We start from the raw sequence: 22152 nt of genomic DNA, 5'->3' as shown, positions 1-22152 counted from the left end.
CTGGTCAGAAAATCCTCATCAGGCTAAGCCAAGAAGACACCACCCACAGAATCATTAAATTATAACAAGCCCTGAAACTCACTCCAGAAGCCTGGGTCTGTTTGTCCTTGCAGTCGAAGGAAGCAGCTGATTGGCTGGCTGAGCTCAGACTAGCAGACCTTATCTCCGACTAGTTATTATTTGATTAAAGAGGCCTCCTCCTGCGGTGTTTCAAAACCATGCTGGGAGAGTTTACTGCTGCCTAGGGACTTTTTCTGAGGTTACTACAGAACACCCAAAGTCCTTCAGTCTCCAGCTATACAAACAGACACCCAGAGGAGCTTTGTCCACTTCCATACCCAGGCAGGGGCTGTGTTCTCCAGAGTCTCCATCAGCTTTGCTAATCAGCTGGTTGAAAATAATTCCTTAAACACTACAGAGTCAAGGATACAGGTATTAAAGGTAATTTGGCGGGGGCGAAGGGGGGGGTGTCTCATTTCCTAGGATGTCATGGCATTCGAAAAGGGGGTAGGGTGGAGGTCTGGGGTGCAGAGTGGAGAGCAGGAGAGGCAGAGGAAATGGAAAAAGAATGTGCAAGAAAAAAGAAATCTTGAAATTCTACAAAAGGCAAGGCCAAGGTGTGAGTTATTTGCAGTTGGAGAGAGGCGTGAGCATGATCGCGATGTATCATTCACATCTGCAGGCTTTTGCTCCCTGGGAAACCTTTCTCCAGGTCTGTCCACTCCCTTGGTATGTCTGTCATCCTTCCCCTGGCTCAGAACCCCAAAGTCCCAGTAGGGTTTTGGGCATTATGAGAATCTGGTGGCTTTAGCTTGAAACATTGTCTGATGTGATTTGCAAATGGGACAAGGCCCCCTGAAGGTTCTGCTTGGTGACACCAATCCTTGTGATGTTGACCACAGAGAGAAAAATGGGGCCGAGCATCTCATTTATGAGAATTTGTTTCCTGCTTTGCCTGGGATCTGTGTGTGATGTGCACTCTCGGTTCTCACGCCCCTCATGGCCCCAGCTCGGTGATGTTTTCCGCGCTTGGGCTGAGAGGTCAAGTCAAAGGGCTTCCTCGCTAAGAATGCAAGCTGGGCTCTGGGCTCCACATGATGCCAGCAGGGATTTACCCACCTGGGAAGAGGATGGAAACGTCCCCTCTAATTGTTACATTTGGCTGGAGGTGCCCGAGGAGGGGAGGATATGATGCAAGACAAGGAAAACATCATTTTATTTGGGTGGAAAACAACGCTTTCATAGTAAATCAGCATTAAAATTGTTGGGTTTTTTTCTTTCTTTCTTTTTGTTTTTTGCTGTGCATTTTCGATTACTTCATTTCCTCTCTCTGGCCGTGGTGGTTGTCTTAATTTCCACATGTTTCCATCCGGGTTGTCTTCATTGTGAACTGTTTGTACCTGGGTTGCTTGTGCTGTGTCAGCTTTGGCAGGCTGTTTTCCTGGCTTTGCCCCCCCACCCCCTGCCCCGCAAACCGGCTCTGCGGGAGGGGGGCGTGGGGGGGGGGAGGGAGATTTTCTCGGCAGAGGCCCCATTGGATTTCCTGAGACTATTTGGGGTAATGGTCTGAGGCGCTTGTCAAAGTGAGTCCCCTCCCCCCTCACAATTTTAAGGGAAATGGCAAGAGGGAGGACAAACCCAGAGCAGGGAGTTGTACCTCCTGGACCTGGTTCCTTCCTGCTCTTTTGGGAGCACTTTCTCCCTTTACCATCATCCGGATGGCCTGAGTCTCCTCCTCCTCTCTCACTGTTCTCCCATCTCTGTTCTCCACACGGACACTCATTCTTTGCACCCACCATGGCGGCCTTCTTGCATGTTACCCTTTCTGCTCGGAGCACTTCCTCCCTTCCCTGCCCCCTGCTCTGGCCAAGTCAACAGATTAGTGAGGTCTCTGAGTAAAGCTTCTTCCTCTGGGACTAGGTTAGGATCCCCTGGACCTCACCTCACTGAACCCCCAATCGCGTCGTCTCATGATGGCTTGTTTCCTCATCCACTGCCTCGCACTGGCAGCTCTGTGAAGCCAGGGGCCTTGCTTCCAGCCCAGCAGTGTCCGGCACCCAAGAGACTCTTACTGGCAATAACAGGTAACACTGACGGAGCACCTTCTAGCTGCCTGGCACTGTTCCGAGGGCTCTTACGCTTTTTAACTCAGTCCTCAAACTGGGAGGTGTCAACCCATTTAACAGACAAGGGAACTGTATAAAGAAACAAGTTGGGGCACCGGGCTGGCTCCTTTGGTTGAGTGTCCAACTTCTGATTTCGGCTCAGTTCATGATCCCAGGGTGGTGGGATCGAGCCCCACATTGGGCTCCATGCTCCATCCTCTCTCCCTCCCTCCCTCTCCATTCCCCACCCCCCCCCCAAAAAAAAAAAAAAAAAAGAAAGAAAGGAGTTAACCTAGTAAACAGTGGACTTCAGAGCCCATGCTTTCACTCCTATGCCACAATGCCAATCTGGTGCCGAATGAATCCGTGAAAAACGAATGATAGCGGGGTAATGAATAGAACGCTAGGCCACTCTCCCATCTGCTCTGTTGGACCCTTTCACTCAGCCTACTGCACATGAACCACAGTGCAGGTTGTGCGCAAGGCTCTGAGGATATGGTAGGAAATGGGCACAGACCCTGACCTGAGTTCACTTTAGTTTTGAGCTACGTCCTCTCTGTCAGGATCTGCTTTCTCCGTCAGCCTCTCACCTACCTTTGTTTTAATCACTTATGGGCTCTGACCTCATGACTGAGAGGGGCTCCAAGTCAGGAATTTGGTCCCGCCTTGAAGGAAGCACTTACAGAAACTAACACTGCCTGGATGCTTGCAGTAGATCGGGCATTGTGCTAAGGGCTTTCCCTGCCTTAGTTCATTTACCCTCCTTGTGAGGGAGGGGGTTAGCATCATCCTATGTCTTAGAGGAACAAGTTAAGGCTAAGAGAACTAACGTTCCCAAGCTGGTAAGTGCAGCAGCTGAGACTGATGTATCCAGCCTCATACCCGCATACCAGGGGGTTTCATAAACACTTAGCTCTGGGCTCACTGCCTCCTGGTGACTGGTCCCCTCTGGAATTCAGGCAGATATTTTTGTTTCACTGTCTGCTTCTCCAGTTGCTGAGTGGGGACCTCCTCACTGCTATGTGATCTTCAGCATTATCTTTCCTGTCTGGACCACAATCTAGCCCCGAGCTTCACAAGACCAGGGACTGGTTTGGGAGCATCTGGTCCTAGAACATCACAGCCAAAAAGCCTAAACCAAGGCCCCCAGCTTAAGGGAAACTCCAAAATCTGAAGACCTTTCTTAGAAAAGTAGTACAGCATGGGGGCGGGGGGGATGTCATTCAGATCCACTGCTGAATTTTGCTTTCTCCACTTGTTATTTATGTTGTCTAAGCCCCAGTTTCCTTATCTGTAAAATGGGTATCATATGTCTCTGGTGTGGTTACCTTGAATTTTTTTTTAATGTTGATTTATTTTTAAGAGATGAAGAGACAGAGTGTGAGTGGGGAAGGGGCAGAGAGAAAGAAGGAGACACAGAATCCAGAGCAGGCTCCAGGCTCTGAGCCATCCGCACAGAGCCCGATGTGGGGCTTGAACCCACCAGCCGTGAGATCATGACCCGAGCCGAAGTCGGACGCCCAACCAACTGAGCCACCCAGATGCCCCTGGTGCTGTTACTTTGAGAATAGAGATGTTCTGTTCACTAAATGCAGGTGTGTGCCTGCCATGTGTGAGGAACAGTGGAGAATGAGGCCGAGAAAGATCCCTGCCCTTGTGGAAGTTACAGTTGAATAGGAGACAATAAGCATTAAAACAAAAACCAGAACAAAACACACACACACACACACACACACACACACACACACACACACACAAGTCATTCCCATTTGTGATGAGAGAAAAAAAAAAAAAAAAAGGACCATATTTAGGTAGGGGAGGAAAGCTCGTCAGGCAAGACCTCCCTGGTGAACCGATAGCATCTGAGCACCTAACACGCCATCATGAGCAAGAATGCTCAGCACGTGTGACCCTGGCCAACCACCTGTAACTCTAGGATTCAGAGGCTGTGAGTATAAAGTGAGGGGGGTGGACCGAATGCTTCCTAAGGCTGAGTTGTCCATTTCTGGTATTTATAATTCCATCTCTGGTTGTCCATCTCTGGTATTTATAATTCCATAGCAAGACAGAGTCAGATTAAAGGAGACTCCCCTGACTTCCTGTCCAGTACTCTTCTACCCAGCTATCTCCATGGATAGAGAGAGTCTGAGTCCAAACTCCAGAAGACAAGGGGGAAGGCTTAGGCTAATTCTGTCTCCCAGAAACCCCTTTCTCTAGTGCCTCCCTCTCTTCCCCAGCTAGAGCTCAGCATCTTCACTCCCCTATGGTCACTCCCACCAGACAGAAATCCCTAAGCCCTTTCCCAGGAATGGAAAAGAGGTTCTCTCTGTCCTTGTCCCCCAGGTTCCTACACATCCAGCCTGGATGATTAACCCACCTGGGGCAATCATCTCTGGTGGTGGAATTCCAAGCACAGGCAGGCTGGGGCAGGGAGCAGAGAGCTGAGGATGTGGGGACGGGCCCATCATCTTCCTTGGCTGCCCATGAGTGCTCCCAAGGCTGCCCCCTTCCCCACCCACTCAGCTTCCTCCCCCAGGAGCACCATGTTCCTTTTGCACTGCACACAGTGTCTTTTGTGAGCTCTGCGGCCAGGGACTTAGTGACAGCTCTTGTGAAGAACTGGTTAGCATTTTTTCCAGACAAAGCCAGAAACTCTGGGAGGTGATGGGAAGGCTAAGCTTGCCAAGTGTGTTGAAAGGAAATGATCAGTTTCAGGCTCCTGAAAGAATGGTCTTCAATTCTGTCCCACCTTCCCCACGGGGGACCCTGTCCCCTTGACCTCCAAGGGCATATTGACTCTCTTTCCATCTCCTTTTCCTTACCTGGGGCCTAACTCTTGCCTTCAGCTGTCTGTTAACCAATCCCCACCTACTGCTTACTGTCCATAATGCTTAGTAGGACCTTCCAGGGACGGGTTTTAGCCAGCGATGCCTAAGGGAGCAATGATGGTGGGAAGGCAGGCTGTAGATTTGATATCTCAAGGGACATAACTGTCTTCACATGAACTCAGCATTTGAAAACCTTTGTTTGGTTGGGGAGTCAAAGATTAGATGGATGTTGAGAAAGGATCAGAAATGCTGTGCAATAGATAATATGTTGTATCAAAGCGTTTCCTTTTTTTAAAGTTTATTTATTTTGAGAAGGGGGGGGGAGTAGAGAGAGAGCTCAGTGGGAGTCTTGGACTCAAAAACTGTGAGGTCATAACCTGAGCTGAAATCAAGAGGCTGGCACTTAACCAACTGAGCCACCCAGCCTCCCCAAGAGCATTTCCAAAGAGACATGGAATAGCAAGTTGTACCCAGAGGCAAACTCTCCCCAACAGGTCATAAAAGGAAAGTGGCAGGATATTTGCAGTGGGAAGCCCACCCTCACCATTCGGTCCCCAGAACCTGTAGCCTTGCTAGTCTTGCCAAGGGGAAGCCTGGTTCTGCAGCCACAAGCGGCATTTGTCCTGCTGAGCCAGTACTAATGAAAATACTCCATCACTCCTGATCTCTCAAGCAGCAGGGCAACAGGAACCCTCTCCCCACCCCATCCTCTCTCCTTGCCTCTGTGTGTTTTACTTACTGAGCTTTGCATTTGGCCTTTCTCTAACCTGCCCTGTGGGTCTGGTGGGAAGTTTAGCTAAGGTTGACTCTGTGCATTGGGCTTCAACACCCTGCCAGAAGTCAGGTTGACAAAAAAAAAAAAAAAAAAAAATCCAAAACTACCCAAAATGAGTTTTGAAAGAAAACATCCTTTTCCCCATGAGCTGGACTTTCTCCGCAGGGAAGAACAGTTTTTGTGGATCTTAACATGGGCGGAGGCGGGGGGTCAGGGGGGCGGACTACTTAGTAACAGTGTGGCTGATGTGTTCTTTCTGTCAATTCCGAATCAAAAGTGACTGTGAGGCACAAGGGCCTGGGAAAATGGAACACCCTGGGGCTGAGAGCTCTTCTCTGACTTGGCAATGGCAGTACCAGTGGGATCAAGCAGCAGGCAGGCTGGAGGCTGGCTGTTCCACACCCCAGCCCTGCTTCAGCCCAGACAGCTCAGGGGACTTGGGAGAGGAGCTGAGCCTTTACTCGGGAGTCCCCTGGCACCTCCCGGGGCAGCAGCAGCCCTAACCCCCATCACACTCCCCTTGGGGCTCATTTTAATTATCTTGAGGGATGATGCTCAGGGCTAGCCTGTGGGTACGTTGGAGGTGGGGCCCCTCGTCCACTGCACCAGCCACAAACAGCACACATGATTAGATAATAGAAATGTGCCCTCTGATCGTCAGACCGTGCGGGTTCGTGAAGCAGCATTGTGTGTTCCTGGTGCTTTGCCATTGCTCCTTCACAATCTGCCTTGCTATACTACTAGGCCTGCCCCACGACTAACTAGCTCCTTGACTCAGGGCAACAAGGCACAGCCACTGCTCTCAAGGAACTCAAAGCCCAGTGGAAGAGATGACTAATCAAGCAATTTAGGGTAACGTCACCATGTGGAAGACTGCCACCAAAGAGCAGTGAGGTTTATTCTCAGGGCAACTTCAGTCCCTCCAATCCTACCCTTACCTCTCCCTCTCCTTATCCTGCAACATCTTCTCTGTTCCATCTGGGTCACAAGCCTAATTCTTCTCCCAGCAACTCCAGTGGCTCCTCACAGTACCCATATTCCAGACTGCAGATGAGTGCTGGCCTATGACGTTTTTCCAGTCCAGGGTGACTTAAGAACTAAGGACAGAATAGCCAGGCTTTAGTACAGCTGTGTGTATTCAGTTTGAGGAACTTGCCTTCGTTTGGAAGGCTATCCCTCCTGTCTGTCGAGATGTTGAAACATTCTTTCATTTATGAAAGGATGGTGTTTGTAGATGTCAACTCAGGTTGAATTTAATTTTAATATTACCATTGGGCAGGAAAAAAAAGTTAGGATCCATTGTTTACTGCACTGTGATAGCTCAAAGTCTGGGAAGCATTGCCTAACAAACTGCTTGTCACCAAGGTTAACACCTATGTCCAAACTCAAGCGGGAGCCCCTGGGGTGTCTGTCTTAGTGTCTGATTTCCCAGTCTGTGGCAGACTGGCAGAGCTGATGTATTCAAATTCAACTCACTTCCCCAAGACACTTAGCTGGCTGTAGTGGCTAAATCCTTAAATGGACGCTCCTGTTTTCTTGGCGTCCTGGGCTGCTGTATGTTTAATGCCTTGAGTATCCAATTTCTGGGCCAAACTCATGAAAATCTAAAGGGGAATTATCCGTCTCAGAAAGTAGTTGCAATGGAAATAAAAGCAATTCGTACTCAGTGTTATCAGGATGTTTAATTTTTCATTGAAATTTCAAGATAAAAGGTGATCTTGAGAGTTGTGTTAACCCAGATCTTTGGCTTCCATTGATATGCAGCTTAGAAACTGCTGGAAAAGATGCCAGTCTGGCTTGGAGCAGCCTTTTAGGAGTCGAAGGATCTGGTATAGTTCATTGAAGTCCCATACTACATCAGGTTATCCTGCCATTTTAGATATGGTTTGGGCTTTGGAAGTCCCCATGAAGCTTGATGGATAGAAGAAAATGCCCATCAGGCAAGCCAGATCCCAGTAATATAAATGGCAAAGTTCAATCTCTTCGGTTGTGGTTGAACATTTCTGTTAACCATTGTTTAAAATAAGTGATTCATGCTAGGCTTAGATAACTTATTTTTAAAAAATTTTTAACATTTATTTATTTTTGAGAGAGAGAAGGAGAGAGAGACAAAGCGGGGAAGGGGCAGAGAGAGAGGGAGACACAGAATCCAAAGCAGGCTCCAGATTTTCTGAGCTGTCAGCACAGAGCCTGATGCAGGGCTCAAACTCAAGAACCGCAAGATTGTGACCTAAGCCAAAGTCAGATACTTAATTGACCGAGCCACCCAGGCGCCCCATTAGATAATTTAGCTGCAAGGAGGGTTTTGCTTTACCATTCTGCAATGTTGGTTTTACTTTTGTGATGGCAATTGCAAAGGAGATTCTCATGTTTGGGCTGAGTGCTTCTTGAGGTCAAGGGTGTGCCTTGTGTATGCTATTAGTGAACACATTCTTCTACTTCTGTCTATCTCTCTGCTGGGACCAAACACATCTCTTGGCACATAAGATGTCAAAAAATTGTTGTTGTGATACCAATAATGCAAATGCCTGATATATTTTGGAGAGAATTCATTTCTGGCAGTTTCTACCTTGGCCTAATATGATCACTTAATCACTCATTTTTTTTTTTCAACTTGCCTATTGAATTATTAGAAGAAAATTCTTTGACTTGACAATTCCGTTTTGGTTTGCAACCCTACAAAAAGGAAGAAGTGGGCATATGGCGGGCATCAAAGACCTCTAGTGAGCAGTTTGTGTTCCAAGCCTTGGTACCTAGTTTTCTGGAACCTCCATTGGCTGCTTAGTCAGGGTCTGGGGAGCAACAGGCATGGTCCATTTGACCTTGCATAATTGTATTTGGTTTGCCTGGGCAATTTGGCCAACACAGTCTTTTCCACTTAACTCACCCTTCTTGTGGCAGGCAGCCCTCTGGCTGGTCAGCAGCCTGAGGTCTGAAGAGAATAATCTAGAAGGCTTAGGGAAGTTTGTCATCCTAGCTTTGCCATTGCTCAGTTATATGGCCCTGGGCAAGTCATCTGTCTCCCTGGGTCACGTGAACCATGGCCTGTGAACCATGTTGGAATAGATCAGAATTTCTCAACCTTGGTACTGGCGACATTATGGGTAAGATAAGTTTTGGTTGTGGGGCTGACTGTCCTCTGCTTTGTAGGATGCCTAGTGGCATCCTGGCTTCTACCCACTAGACGCCAGTGGTGCTCTTCCCCTCTTTTGTAACGACCAAAAGACATTTGGACACTTCCAAATGTCTTCCTAAGGGCAAAGTCATCCCCAGTTGAGAACTATTGGATCAGATTATATTTACCTCTGTCTCTGAAGCCACAGTGAGTTGTTAATCCATTCTGTTTTATCAAACACCTACCATAAGCTAGGCATGATATTAGGTTTTGTAGCCTCAGTATTTTGTACAGCTATTTCATTGAGTAAGTGCCATCTACTTCATGAAACTCTGAATTAGAGCTGGAATGGCGTCTACAGGGGCACTGAGGTAGAATGAAGAAAAGAGAGAATCTCTATTTGGACTCTTACTAGCCTCATCTATAAAACATCAACCTTATACATTGTTGTCAGGACCTGATGCTTAGTGTATATGAAAGACCTTAAATGATAGTAGACATTCAGTAATTAACCTCATTCTCCTTTCTTCTTCCTCACCCCTGAGAGAATCAGATCTGCACAAACCATTATCAGCTTTGCTCTGCTATCTCTAGGAATCTACCCTTCTCCTACCACATGCCCCCAATCTGCTCCCCAGGCAGGCCAATACTGATATGTCCTTTTGAAAATCTCCAACTGGGTGGGTCTGACTTCAGCTCAGGTCATGACTTCAGAGTTCGTGGGTTTGAAACCCGCATCCGGCTCTCTGCTGTCAGTGTAGAGCCTGCTTTGGATCCTCAGTCTCACTCTCTCTCTGCCCCTCCCCTGCTTGCTCTCTGTGTCTCAAAAATAAACAAACATTTAAAAAAAACTCCTACTATATGTTTCAAGGAGAGCCCCCACCCCACCCCCAATGTCTTCTATTGCCAGATTATTAACTTGGTGCGTTTTTGAAGGAGTTGCCTCTCCCTAGTGAAGAAAAAGATTCTCCAGAGAATAACCAGAGATGAGCAGAGGCCATTGTTTTGTGTTTGCTTTTGCACAGTGACAATAAGGAACTGAGGAAGCCCCAGGTCCTCCTCTTTGAGTCATCAACACTGCTTCTCCTGGGTCGCTGATTGGGCATGGGTTTTATCATGGGTTCTGAGTGTCTCAGGGGCAAAGATCCTGCATTGGACTTCCATGGGAGCTCCTACACCACCTCCTCCAGGGAACACATGTTGGTATTTTGTAGCCTGATATGGTGAGAAGCATCATGGTGCAGTAGTAAGCAGTTCAGGGCAAGGGAGTTTGAATCTGTACTTTCTTCTCGGGTCAGACACTGACCAGGGGCTATGGAGAACATGAAGACAGTGTAACTCTTGGAAAAAATAGGTTCAGGCTCAAATCCCAGCTCTGTCACTCTCTGTTTGGCCTTGGGAAATGTATGTTACTACTCTGAACCTTGGTTGTCATAGCTGAGAAGTCTGCAATCATAAGGGTCCCTCTTCATTTGGAGGTTGTATTAAATAATAGAATATGTGGAAAGCATATGGTACAATCCTGGTCATTTTTTTGAGAGAGAGAGAGAGAGAGAGAGAGAGAGCGAGCACAAGCAAGTGTAGGGAAGGGGCAGAGAGAGAGAATCTTAAGCAGGCTCCACGCTCAGCACAGAGCCCGATGTGGGGCTCGATCTCATGACCATGCAATCATGACCTGAGCTGAAATCAAGAGTTGGATGCTTAATTGACTGCTCTGAATCCTGGAAAATATTAAGTGCTCAATAGAAATCCACTTTAATTAATAATATGTGTCATCTTAAAGAGTAACTATAAGCAGTAATAAATATGATAGGTATTACATAACAAAAAGATGGATTTGGGTGGATGAAAAGGTATGTATGAGATTGACTTGTTCCATTACTGATGAGAAAACGGGCTCAGAAGGGGAAGCAAGGGGAAGGGTACCCAGGTTAATGGCAGAGCTGGGGCAGATCTTACATCTCTAGATTCCCCTCTAGATGCTGGTTCTACTGTCCTGGGGTTGCTTTCCTGTATTAAGGAAGAAATTACTCAATAACAATTGTAACATGATATGGCAGACTATTCAGGACTCTCACCAGAGGTATAGGCACCACCACGATGGGGATTTTACAGTATAGAAGACAGACTGGACTCAACTCCAAATACAGCATGGGCAAGAAACAGGGTGGGGGCCTTGGATGGAAAAGTACTAAAAGGAGACAACAAGGTTAAGGGGGACTCTGGGTAAACCGACCTAACATGATTCTTCCCTGAACACAGGTTGGGGTGGTCAGACAACACCTGGGGAATGGTGGAGGGCTAGGAGCCTGATCAGATATCGAAGGTTGGGGCTCTGGCTAAACTGACTTAGCAGCATTCTTGCGAATACTGGATTTTACAAGGAGGTGCATGGATGGGCCTAGGAGAAGGTTCAGGAGACTGACTAAAGTTTGAATTTTTGTCACCTGCTTGAACATTTAATGGCCAAGTTTAGAAAATTGCATACAAATTGAAGAAAATGCACCAGTTGGTTTAAGTACCATGTGCTGTTTTCAGAGGGATTTCTTCTTCAGAGTAAGAGAGAAATAAATATTGTTTAATGGGTTTCTGATGACCTAGGGCTGCCCTAGAGAAAATCAAGGTTTGAGCAGGGGTACCTAGCCACCCAAGGCTCCAGCTACACCAGCCGGTCCTTACATACCACCAAACACTCTAGCAATTATTGCCTTCATCCCTCCATCTCCCACCTTCTCAAAGTTCAGCCCTTACCTCCCAGCCCAGACCCAAGGGCCTGGTGAGTTCATCTTTTGCCTTAATGCTGATACTTGGTCCCGAGAGCCACCATGAATGACTATATAACTGAGCACAAATAGCGTTTCCCTTCCCAACGAGGCTGCAAGAGATTTCTCTGGGCTGGCTCAGACCTGTGACTCATATTTTATCTTTCACCTCTTGCCAATAAATCATGGGCTTGCTTGAGAAGAAAAGACTGAGGGTTTTAGGCTCATTGTTCAAAGAGGAAGAATTTTAACAGTGTCTTGCCGCACTTGGTCCTTCAATATTGACCACTTGGGGCCTGCTTGCAACGGGAGGTTATGTGGTTCTGTTCGGGTTCTGACATCATGATAATTCACATGATGCCACATCACGTGTCATTACACAGTAAGTGGAACCATGGTATAAATGGAATAACTCATTTGCTTTAAGCTCTATTGTAGTCTTAAAGAATGGTCATAATTCAGTCAAGAAGTTGAATCAGTAGAGTCCTGTTTCCTACCAGAATTCTATCTCCTATTTCACTTTTTTTTAAACTAAATTAAAATTTAACTGACAGTGGGTGTCCTTCTTATCTGAAGAAGAGGCTCACCACGCACAGAATACACATTTTAATGCTTTTCTTTTACTCCCCTCCCCCTCTTTTGTTTAACCCCTTTCTGGCATAGCACATGTCAACTGATGATTTAAAGGATGGCTCTGCAGATTACAGCTCCTGGGCCAAATCCTGGCCACCACTTGTTTTATAAATAAAGTTTTATTGGCACACAGCCACATCCATTCATTTATGTATTTATTGTCTATGTCTGCTCTCATACTACTACAGAATGGAGTAGTTGTGATAGAGACCATATGCCCAAAGCCTTAAATACTTACTAGCTAGCCCTTTACAGAAAAATTGTGCCGATTCCTGATTTAGAGTATGAGTGTTGGGGTCAAACATGCCTAGGTTCAAATGAGGTCTAGGTTACTCATTAGTGTGTAACAAGCTAGCTTTGACATTGGGAAAGCTATGTGACTTCTCTGAAACATAAGCTGTACCATGGAGATAATAGATAAATACCTACTACCTTGCAGGGTTGGTGTGAGAATTCAGTGAGATAGTATTTGTAAAAACTACAGCCCTGTGCCTGGCACAGAACAAATCCTCCATAAATAGTAGCTATTCCTGAACATTCATTCCTTTAGCCAACAAATGTATATCTAGTGGTTTCTCCGTGCCACACCTGGGGTGGGGGCCACAGCAATGCTTGACACAGACAGTTCTGCCCCTCAGAGAGCTCACGTTCTAATGGAGAAGAGAGGCAGCATAAAGAAAATGAACTAGAGATCATTATCAACTAGTGATGAGCGCTGTAAATAAAATCAAATAGGATGACATACGAGCAGGGAATAGAAAATTGCTAACCAAACTAAGACCTAAACATAAGAATGAATCAGCCATGTGCATATCCAGAGAAGAAATATTCTCCACAGCAGGGACAGGGAGTAAGGAGTCCCTGAACCAGGGATGAGCTTGGGATGGTCCAGGAAGACAGGTGGCCTCGGGGACTGGGGCGGTGATGGAGAGGGGGATGACAGAGGTTGGCAAGGGTAACAGCATGTTGACACTTTCAGGTCTTGAGAAGACTTGAGAGGCGGGGGTGCAATCTGAGACCATAATGGAGCAGAAATGAAGTCCTTGGCCTCATTCTACGACGTTTGTTGTAAATATATGATCCTTCCTCTTTGGTCTCTGGCATTTGTTGCTGTTGGAAACCAGAAACGAGAAGGGACCTTGGGGACCCTCGGCAGAGTGGAAGCTTTTGGTTGTCGCAAGTCCATCCCACCGCCCCGGCTGATCCCGGCCCCCTCATTTGGGCTTTTCTCCTTACAGTACCCCTGACTCACCCAAAAGATCTTCTGGCCGATGCTATTACCTCTTTGAAATCTTTCTTATCAGGAGCCTTTAATGCTTCTCCAGGCAGAGCACTTACGGTGAAAACCAGTTAATGTAATCTTAAAACACTCTAATAAATTTCCAGCAACATAAGACCACCAGATAATCACTTTGTCCCTAGGCTCACTCAGAATTCACAGCTCAGATCCCACAATTAGCATTTCTTTTGTGTCTGAATCATTGAACAGGCGTGAAGAGCCCCAGTGATAATATTTTGCCTTTTGGAGGTTTTAAAGAAAGCTGTCGATATCATCAGTTACCCAAACTGCCTTTCGAGTTGCTAATAGGAACAGCCAGGCTGCAGTTCCCAGTTTCAAAGCCCTGCTGCATACCTAGCTACTTAAAAGTCTGCCTTTATCTTCATTCTCCCCTTTCTTCATCATCCTCATCCTCACCAAAACCCCTTACTGCAAAGTACTTAGCTGGCTGATAGTAACTCGTACTTCCTTTACAGTGTGCAGAAATGTGTTTCGGTCTCCTCTTGCTTTAGACATTGTTAGAAGAACAAGATCCCACATGTGGCTGTCTTCCAAGCCATGCTTTCAAACTGACGCCGAGTCTTACTTTGGGGTCCCTGAATGACCGCAGAGTGGAGGGTTATGAACCCCCTGAAATCAAATGCAAACTTCTACATGTGCCTTCCCCCCCACCCCACCCCTCCCGCCCTTGGGAGAGAATTTAGAGCTTCATCTGACTCTCAGCGTTCCCTGACTCCAAAAAGTTAGGAACTACGGCTTGCAAGACTTTAGTGACACAATCTGTAGTATAGTCATTGAAGGAAAACTCTATGCGGATTTGTAACTGGAAATGGGAAGTTGTTGGGGTTGGAGCTGGGGAAGCCTGCGATTCTGAAACACCACATTGATCAATTATGGCCTGTGAAGGCAAGTGGGATTGATACCTGGATCAAATGAGGCCTCTCTTTTTAAGGGATTAGACATTTTCTCAGGAACTCTTAGGATAATAGCAAACATTACGTATTGCCTGCTACGTGCCAGGTAGTGTTCCAGTGCCTTCCATATTTTAACTCTTAATCCTCACATCTACTGTATAAAGTAGATACTGTTATTAGTCTTGTTTTACAGATGAGGAAAATGAGGCACAGAGAGATTAAAACCATAGACTGAGTTTGCATTCAACATTCCAAGACCCTTCATAGTTCTGGATAACGTAGTTTGTCAAGCTGTAATTAATCGTTCAGAATAATTACCATTTCGGATATGGCTGAATGGTGGCCATGTTGTAATCTTCAAGCCCGTGCCTAATCAATAATAGGATTCCCTTATGTGCCACTCTGGTTTTGTGAATAAGAACAGATTGTAGGTCATGTGCAGAGGACGCCCAGCTGACTCCTCTTTTAATTAGAATTTGTCTAAGCGTCCTGTGGTTTATAAAATGGGGTTACTGACCTAGTAGATAATTTTATTGTGACTATTATCACCACTAAAAAATTCATGCCATGAACATAAGGCATGCCATGACCCTGTAGAGCTTAAAGTTAACTAAACCTTATCTCTGGGAGGTCAAAATTCCATTCATTCCAGGATTTGATCAATTTATGGGGCTTTAGATATAATTCACCCTTTACCTAGATTCTATATATTTAATAGTTAATGAGCAGGTGACCAAGGAGCTTAAAGACTATCCCCTAAAAGCATCGTTTATAATTAACCTAGAGAAAACCAACATTGTGGATATTAAGGTTTCTTTAATCCCATATGTAACCCGTAATGGTTGCTAGGAATTCTACAATTTGTGGATGCGTGCTAAATTTACATATATGTGCCTATGATTTGTAGAGGTAAAGTAGGAACTCTGGACCAGAACTGACAGCCTTTGGAAAAAGTAACTATAAAATAATTTGATAAAGGGGACACATGTTTTGCCGTCTCCTAAGCAGAACTGGATGTGCAAGAGGGTGCAATGGGTGAGGTGTAAGTCAGCCTGGGTGAAGGGTTGGGCTCAGTGACCTGCTCAATCAGTGGTATTAACCAAGTAGGGCTAGGAGAGGGGATTGTACCTTGTGACTCTGGATTATGGAAAGCCTATTATACAATATCTTACTTTCATGTTGGAGATCGTCCTTGTAATCCATTTCAAATATTTTATGGAATAATATGATGGCTGTCAGAAAAGATTTGGTAGTAATCGTAGTCAGTTGTATTATTATGCCTATTCGAGTTTTGCTTTATACCAGGTAATTTAGATAATTGGAAACTGGGTTGGTATTACTCTTTGAAAACCTTTTCTGTTGGGAAATCTGCAAGTTAAAAGCTAAAGATAGTTAAAAGGAGTATGTTTAGAGCACTCAAGAGAATGCATTTCTGAAGGAAAATCTTGGAGCCTCTACGTCCTCAAAAGTAATAAAACTAAATTTCTTTAAAAGTTTTCTAAATCGAGACTTAATTGAACTTAGATTAATCTTCTTCCTGTTGAGACTTAATACGTGAAGCTCTAACGTACTTTCTTCTCTTAGAAAAAAGAACTTTCAATGCAAAGTAGTTCTGCTTCTCCTTGCATTCGTTGTGAATTTTTTTTTTCCTTTTTGACAAAAACTGATCCTGAGGAGGACAAATAAAAATAAGTCTATCTCCAGCCATGTCTAGCTCTCAAGTATTTTCAAATTCCTTCCTTCAAGTGTACTGGGCACACGCATGTTTGCCTCCTTATTCATAGTGTTCCCTCCCCTCTGACCCAAAGATTGGGAGTGGGAGAAGAATGGGTAATCTGCTTCCTACCTCTCTACCAAGCTTGAATACATGCTTCTCCAAGACCCATAGAATCCTGAGCCCCTAAAGCTCCATGGTTCATAGATCCCTCCTTGAATCCTTCTATTCTTAACGTTATGCTTGTCCAGGATTGTTGACAGTTGTAACAGCCATTCACGTTCTCCTTCATTAAATAGTTGATCAATCTCATCTTGTACTTAGACATGCAACAAACACCTTGAGCATCTGTTTTGTGCAAGGCACTGTTAGATGCTAGGAAATCAAGATGGGAATGGGAGAAGTCAAGAATTTAAGAGGGACAGGCAGACATTAAATGGCTAATTCTACAATGGAGTCTTCAATTATAATTGTGATAAGTCCCATGGGGGAGAAGCATACAACAAGGGGTTCTGACCTAGTCTGGGAATCAATGAAAGTTGTCATGAGGAGGTGAGACCTGAACTGTGTTATGAAGCATGAGTTGTAGAGAAAACAGGGGGTTGTAGTAGGGACCACTGCCAGCAGAGGAAGAGAAGGGCAGTGCAAGAGAAGGGCAGAGGCATTTTTCTTAAGGAACTGAAAGCCAGCCAGTGTAGCCAAAGTCAGAGAGAAAGGGCAAGTGAGAGAAGATGAAGTGGTGAGGCTAGCAAGATAAGGGTGGTGAGGTTACTTAATACCAGGTATTAGAGGCCATGTTGAAGACTTTTTTCTAAAAGTCCCTATCCTAAAAGTCCAAGGCCTTTGTCCTAAAAACTGCAAGGAACAATTTAAAGGATTTTAATCACCTGCAGTGGGGATCAGGCAGAGAAATGGGGGTGTTAGAAATGCTCAGTGTTGCATTTTCAAATGTCTGCTCTGGAGGATGTGTGGGGAGTTTGGGAGGGTGGGGGATGGGGAGCTGACATGAGGAGTCCGGGTAGTAAGTTTTGTGCCTTCCAGGAAAGGTGGTGGTGGCCTGCATTAGGACAATGCAGATAGCGAGGAGGTAAACGGGTGATGGGCTTAAAGTTATTTAGAAGGCAAAATTGCTAGAAGTTACTGTTGGATTGGAGGCAGGAAGAGGTTAAAAATGACTCCTAGGCTCCTGGTTTGCTGAGGAGAGAGTAAGGAGAGAGAATGAAGGAGGCCTTTGAGCCAGTAAAAGTTGCCAAGGAAAAACATCTAGGTAGGGAGAGAGAAATCCAGGAAGCGTGGGATTGTGAAAGCAGAGGAAAGGTCTTGCTCCTTCCCCTAGAGCTTGAACTTGCTCAACAAACCATCAGTATCCAATAATCTGACATCAAGTTGTACAACAGTAGAGGGGCTCTGGGTAGGTCTGGGCACTCATGATCTAGTCCACGTTAGGATCCCTCTTCCAGAAGACAAGGTACTTTGTTTCCAGCTAGTCTCACAACTCCACAAACCACCTTGGACAATACCTTCCAAAAACCAAGAGTGATTTTCAGAGAAATGACTTAAGAAATATTTAGGAACAAAAAGTTTTCCTAAACCGACATGCTGTCATCATAAATGCAACAGAGGCACAGCAAAGACAGACTTTTATGATATCATATGGGGCTGGCCTGTCAGAAGCTCCTAAAGCTCTTCATTCCAGATTGGGAACTTTGCTTTATCTAGCCCAACCAGAAGGTTCTCTGAGGTTGTTCTGATAGTCATTAGGGCTGTTCATAAATGTTTGGTTAGCTTGCTTTGGGCACACGACAGGATTACATTTCTTTACCCAGTTGCTTTATATAATGCTTTACCTAATGAAATGGGAACAGAAGTTAAGTCAGGATTAAGAGCCAGTACCTGGTTTCCACTCTCCATTCCTGGCCTCAGCAAATAAGGAAGTACATGTCAATAAAGAGCTTCCCTCAGTGTCCTTTATGAGCAGAGCTCCTATAATAACCTGTAGTTTACATGTATCATAGGCAAGAAATAAACTTTGTTGTCTTAAGACTCTGAGATGTTTGTTACTGTATCATAACCTAGCCCATCCTGTCTGATATAGAGACACCCTTTCCAGAACAAAGTGGCCTTAAGAGTTCATATGAGTTCCAAAGATTTTAGAACAAATTCTTTGCCAGGCAAGCTCAGACAAATAGGATCTCTCCTTTGTCTCCTGAGTCTCTGCAAGAGGAGACTATTACCAATCAGTAATAGCTACTGTTTAGTAACTCTTAACCATGCAGCAGGGACTGTGCTAATAATCTTGCAGCATACATGATTCCATTTTATCTACAATTAACCCAATAAGGAAGTGGACATGAGCAAATCCACTTTAAAAATGAGAGAATTGAGGCCTAGAGAGGTTAAATAGATTGCCCAGGGTCACACAGCTGGTAGATGGCAGACCCAAGATTGGAACCCAGGTTGTCTGGCTCCAAAGTCCTTGCAGAGTTCTCATTCTGCTAGAAGTTCAGGGTTGGCCTACTGGTGTCCTGACTCACAGCTCAGTTCTTAAACCAACTTCATCTGAGTGTTTTATAGAGTGGGGTTTAAAACATATGCTTTTCAGACATGGGATGTGACTATTCTTGGCTACCAGGCTCTTACCTAAGCTGGCTGAAATGTATGTTACGTGTTTGTGCTTTTTAAAAACATTTTTTTTTAACGTTTATTTATTTATTATTGAGAGCTGGAGAGAAAAAGAGCACGGGCAGGGGAGGGGCAGAGAGTGGGGGAGACACAGAATCCGAAGCAGGCTCCAGGCTCTGAGTTGTCAGCGCAGAGCCCAATGGAGGGCTTGAACCCACGAACTGCGAGATCATGACCTGAGCCAAAGTGGGATGCTCAACCAACTGAGCCACCCAGGTGCCCCTGTGTTTGTGCTTTAGAATCAGATAGATCTGAATTCAAACTGGGGTTCTACCAGGTACTAGATTCGCTTAAGCTCTTGCTGTGCATCAGTTTCCCCATCTGAACAATGGGGGTAATAATCCTTCCTGGCTTATGGGGCTGCCCTTGTTTTTCTGTTTGTTCTCAGATGCCCTCTCCATCCTTCCCTGCTCTACTTTATGTCTGGGAGAGGAGTGGACCCTGCAATCTCATTCCTTAGGCTTCTCTGCAGCTTGCTTCAGCCAATAGGCGGGGCTTGCAGGTGGTGGGAGGGCAGAAAGAGGAGGAAGCCAGGGAGGGTGTCCCTCCGTTTTTCAGGTGGCTCCTCCAGCAGGGGCAGCTCTGTGGTTTTGGCTCCTCCTAGGCAGCCCCTCTTTCCTTGGTCTCAAATGTTGCTCTGGCTCCCGGTTCTGTTAATATCTTCCTTTGTTGTTTCAGCCCTAGGATGGTGTCTGCTGTTGGAAATCTCTGGGCTGCCTCACAGTCCCCTTTTGTTCTTTCAGCTTTTTCAAGACCTTTCTAAGAAGGATTCTGTATGAAAGTCCCACTTCCAGTGGTCTGGCCCGAGCTGTTTTCTAGATTGTGCCATGGCTGATTTAGAGGATTGTTTGAGATAATGCCCGTGAAGTATTTAGAACAGGGCTTGGCACATAAAAAGTGCTCAAACAAAGGTAGCTTACAAAATGTGCTCACTTTCCTCTTAGGGACATACTCTGTGGCCAGTTTGCCCCAGGCAGGCGCCTGCCTGCATGATAGCCTCTGAGTCATGCCCCGTCCTCCTTCTTCCAGGCTGGCCAGGTCTGTGGACCTGGGCTTCTGTTTTGATTCACCCTACTCTAATTTTTACAGAATAAAGGGCATGCGAATTCCTCCATGACATTTTTGACTCACGTCACAGTGTTGTTTTTAATTTTCAAAACTTCTTACTGTGGCTAAGAAAGCACTGCTTCATCTTGGGATAAAGGAGGCTTGGCTTGCCAACACCTCCCTCTGCCCCATTCCCCCTTCCTCCACTGCAGCCCACAGCGCTCACTTGTGTCTGTCAACTCTGTCCTCCTGCAGGGCTTTGGCACATGGAATTCTCCCTTCTTGGAAGGGTCTTTTCTGGGCTCCTTTCAGACAAGGTCCTTCGCACACCACAGCTGCTCCCTCCTTAGAGGTCCTCCCTGACCACCTTCTCTACTGCTGCTTCCTGCCGTTGACCTCTGTGACAGAGGCTGTTTGGATCTTCATTGTACTTTCCACGACTTGTCTCCGTCCCAACATGCCACACGCCATTAGACTTTTAACCCCACAAGGGCAGGACCTATGTGTGACATCCCCATATTTTCGTCTTGTATCCTCAGCGACTAGGAAAGACTGTCTTAAAGGCACTCTTGGTCAGTATGTCGCAAAAGAAAAGATGCTGAAATAATCTCATGTCAAGGGTTCGTAGAAGTCCAACGGTGATGATTTTTGGGGTCCGCCTCCTCTCCCTTACCCAGGCACTTATGCAGAAAGCTTGAAATCCAGTCTCCTTGACCACTGCTCCCTGCCCCGGCCCCGCGTAGTGTGTGGACCTCCATCCCCTTCACAACACGCTCGGCCACGGGGATCTTCACTGAGGCTCCCAAGACTCTACATTCAGCCCTCTCAGTCTTCCCGGGGTCACTCTCCTTCTGCAGACCAGCCGCCTCCAAGGCCCTCCGTGAAGCAATCTCGGACAGAATCCAGAACCAGTATCCTCAACACCTAACCCCTCCTCAGTGCCGTGCTGGTCCTCAACCCGTTCTCAGACAACCTCTTCTCACACAATCCAGCTTACTTCCACAGGAAAAACAAAGGGCCCATTCAGGTTTTGTCTTCTTGGTGGCCAACCCAATCATTAGTTACTGGTTTTTGTTGTTGTTGTTGTTGTTGTTGTGGGTTTTTTTTTTTTTTTTTTTTTTTTTTTTTTTTTTTTGGCTTTCAGCAACAAAAAGGCTGCTAATTGCAATTACTTAGCCTCCCTTAAGGGCTTGGGGAGTCCAGGGTCTTCAACCAAAGAGCCTGGCTACACTCCTGGGAGAAGGGGAAAAATACCTTTCATTTCTTAAGAATGAACTGACAAATTGTAAAAAAAAAAAGGTGACTTGTAAGCTCTTTCTTAATTAGCCTCCTCTACTGGTTGCCTGATCCAGTGCCCCAGATCCCTTCTGGAGCCAGTGCCCTGCCCTGAGGCATAGCTCACGGCTGAAACAAAGTCTGGATCCCTACCTAGTTCCTTCTGGCCTTCCTTCTTGGGGGTAGGGGGCTGGGGGTGGGGCTGGGTAGCTCCTTGGGGGTAGGGGGCTGGGTAGCTGTCAGGTAGCCCATCCTGTAGGAGATGCCAAGACAGATCTTCCAGAAGCCTGACTGCCTCCTGCTTGGGCTATTTGAAGTTTGTGGCTTAATTTACTACTAAAGCAGTTTTTAGACGAATTGAACTCCTTATTCTGCCACAAATGTGGTAAACTTGAGTCAGAGGGGTTCCATTCTCTTCTGGTCTAGGATTCTTTCTAAATGTCTGGCTCTGAGGTCACTTCCATTGCCACAAGCCCTCACAAGATAGACTGGCAGGGACTTTTTTTTTTTTTAATTTTTATTATTTATTTATTTATTTATTTTTTTTTTTAAATTTTTTTTTTTCAACGTTTATTTATTTTTGGGACAGAGAGAGACAGAGCATGAACGGGGGAGGGGCAGAGAGAGAGGGAGACACAGAATCGGAAACAGGCTCCAGGCTCTGAGCCATCAGCCCAGAGCCCGACGCGGGGCTCAAACTCACGGACCGTGAGATCGTGACCTGGCTGAAGTCGGATGCTTAACCGACTGCGCCATCCAGGCGCCCCTAATTTTTATTATTTTTTAATTTAAATCCAAGTTAGTTAACATATAGTGTAATAATGATTTCAGGAATAGAATTGAGTGATTCATCCCTTACATATATCACCCAGTGCTCATCCCAAGTGTCCTTCTTAATGCCCCTTCCCCGTTTGGCCCATCCCCCCACCCAACACCCAGCCAGCAACCTTCAGTTTGTTCTCTGCATTTAAGAGGGTCTTATGGTTTGTCTCCCTCTCTGTTTTTATATTAATTTTGCTTCCC

At 45.8% G+C, this 22152-nt stretch overlaps 1 protein-coding gene across 2 annotated transcripts in view; it reads left to right on the top strand.

Moving 5' to 3' along the window:
• Positions 1–204: 204 nt before the first annotated feature.
• The window catches only part of GPAM (glycerol-3-phosphate acyltransferase, mitochondrial), a 63246-nt gene continuing 41298 nt past the window's right edge, over positions 205–22152 (top strand). The window contains exon 1 of one of the 2 annotated variants that reach the window (XM_045438901.1): positions 205–432. The gene's annotated coding sequence lies outside the window, so the exon portion shown is untranslated. Of the gene's footprint in view, positions 442–22152 lie in introns of both variants that reach the window. The other variant, XM_045438899.1, reaches the window with a different exon arrangement.

This window comes from Leopardus geoffroyi, chromosome D2 (genome assembly GCF_018350155.1).
Source record: "Leopardus geoffroyi isolate Oge1 chromosome D2, O.geoffroyi_Oge1_pat1.0, whole genome shotgun sequence".
Classification (NCBI taxonomy): domain Eukaryota; kingdom Metazoa; phylum Chordata; class Mammalia; order Carnivora; family Felidae; genus Leopardus; species Leopardus geoffroyi.
This window is presented reverse-complemented; position numbering and strand designations above follow the sequence as displayed.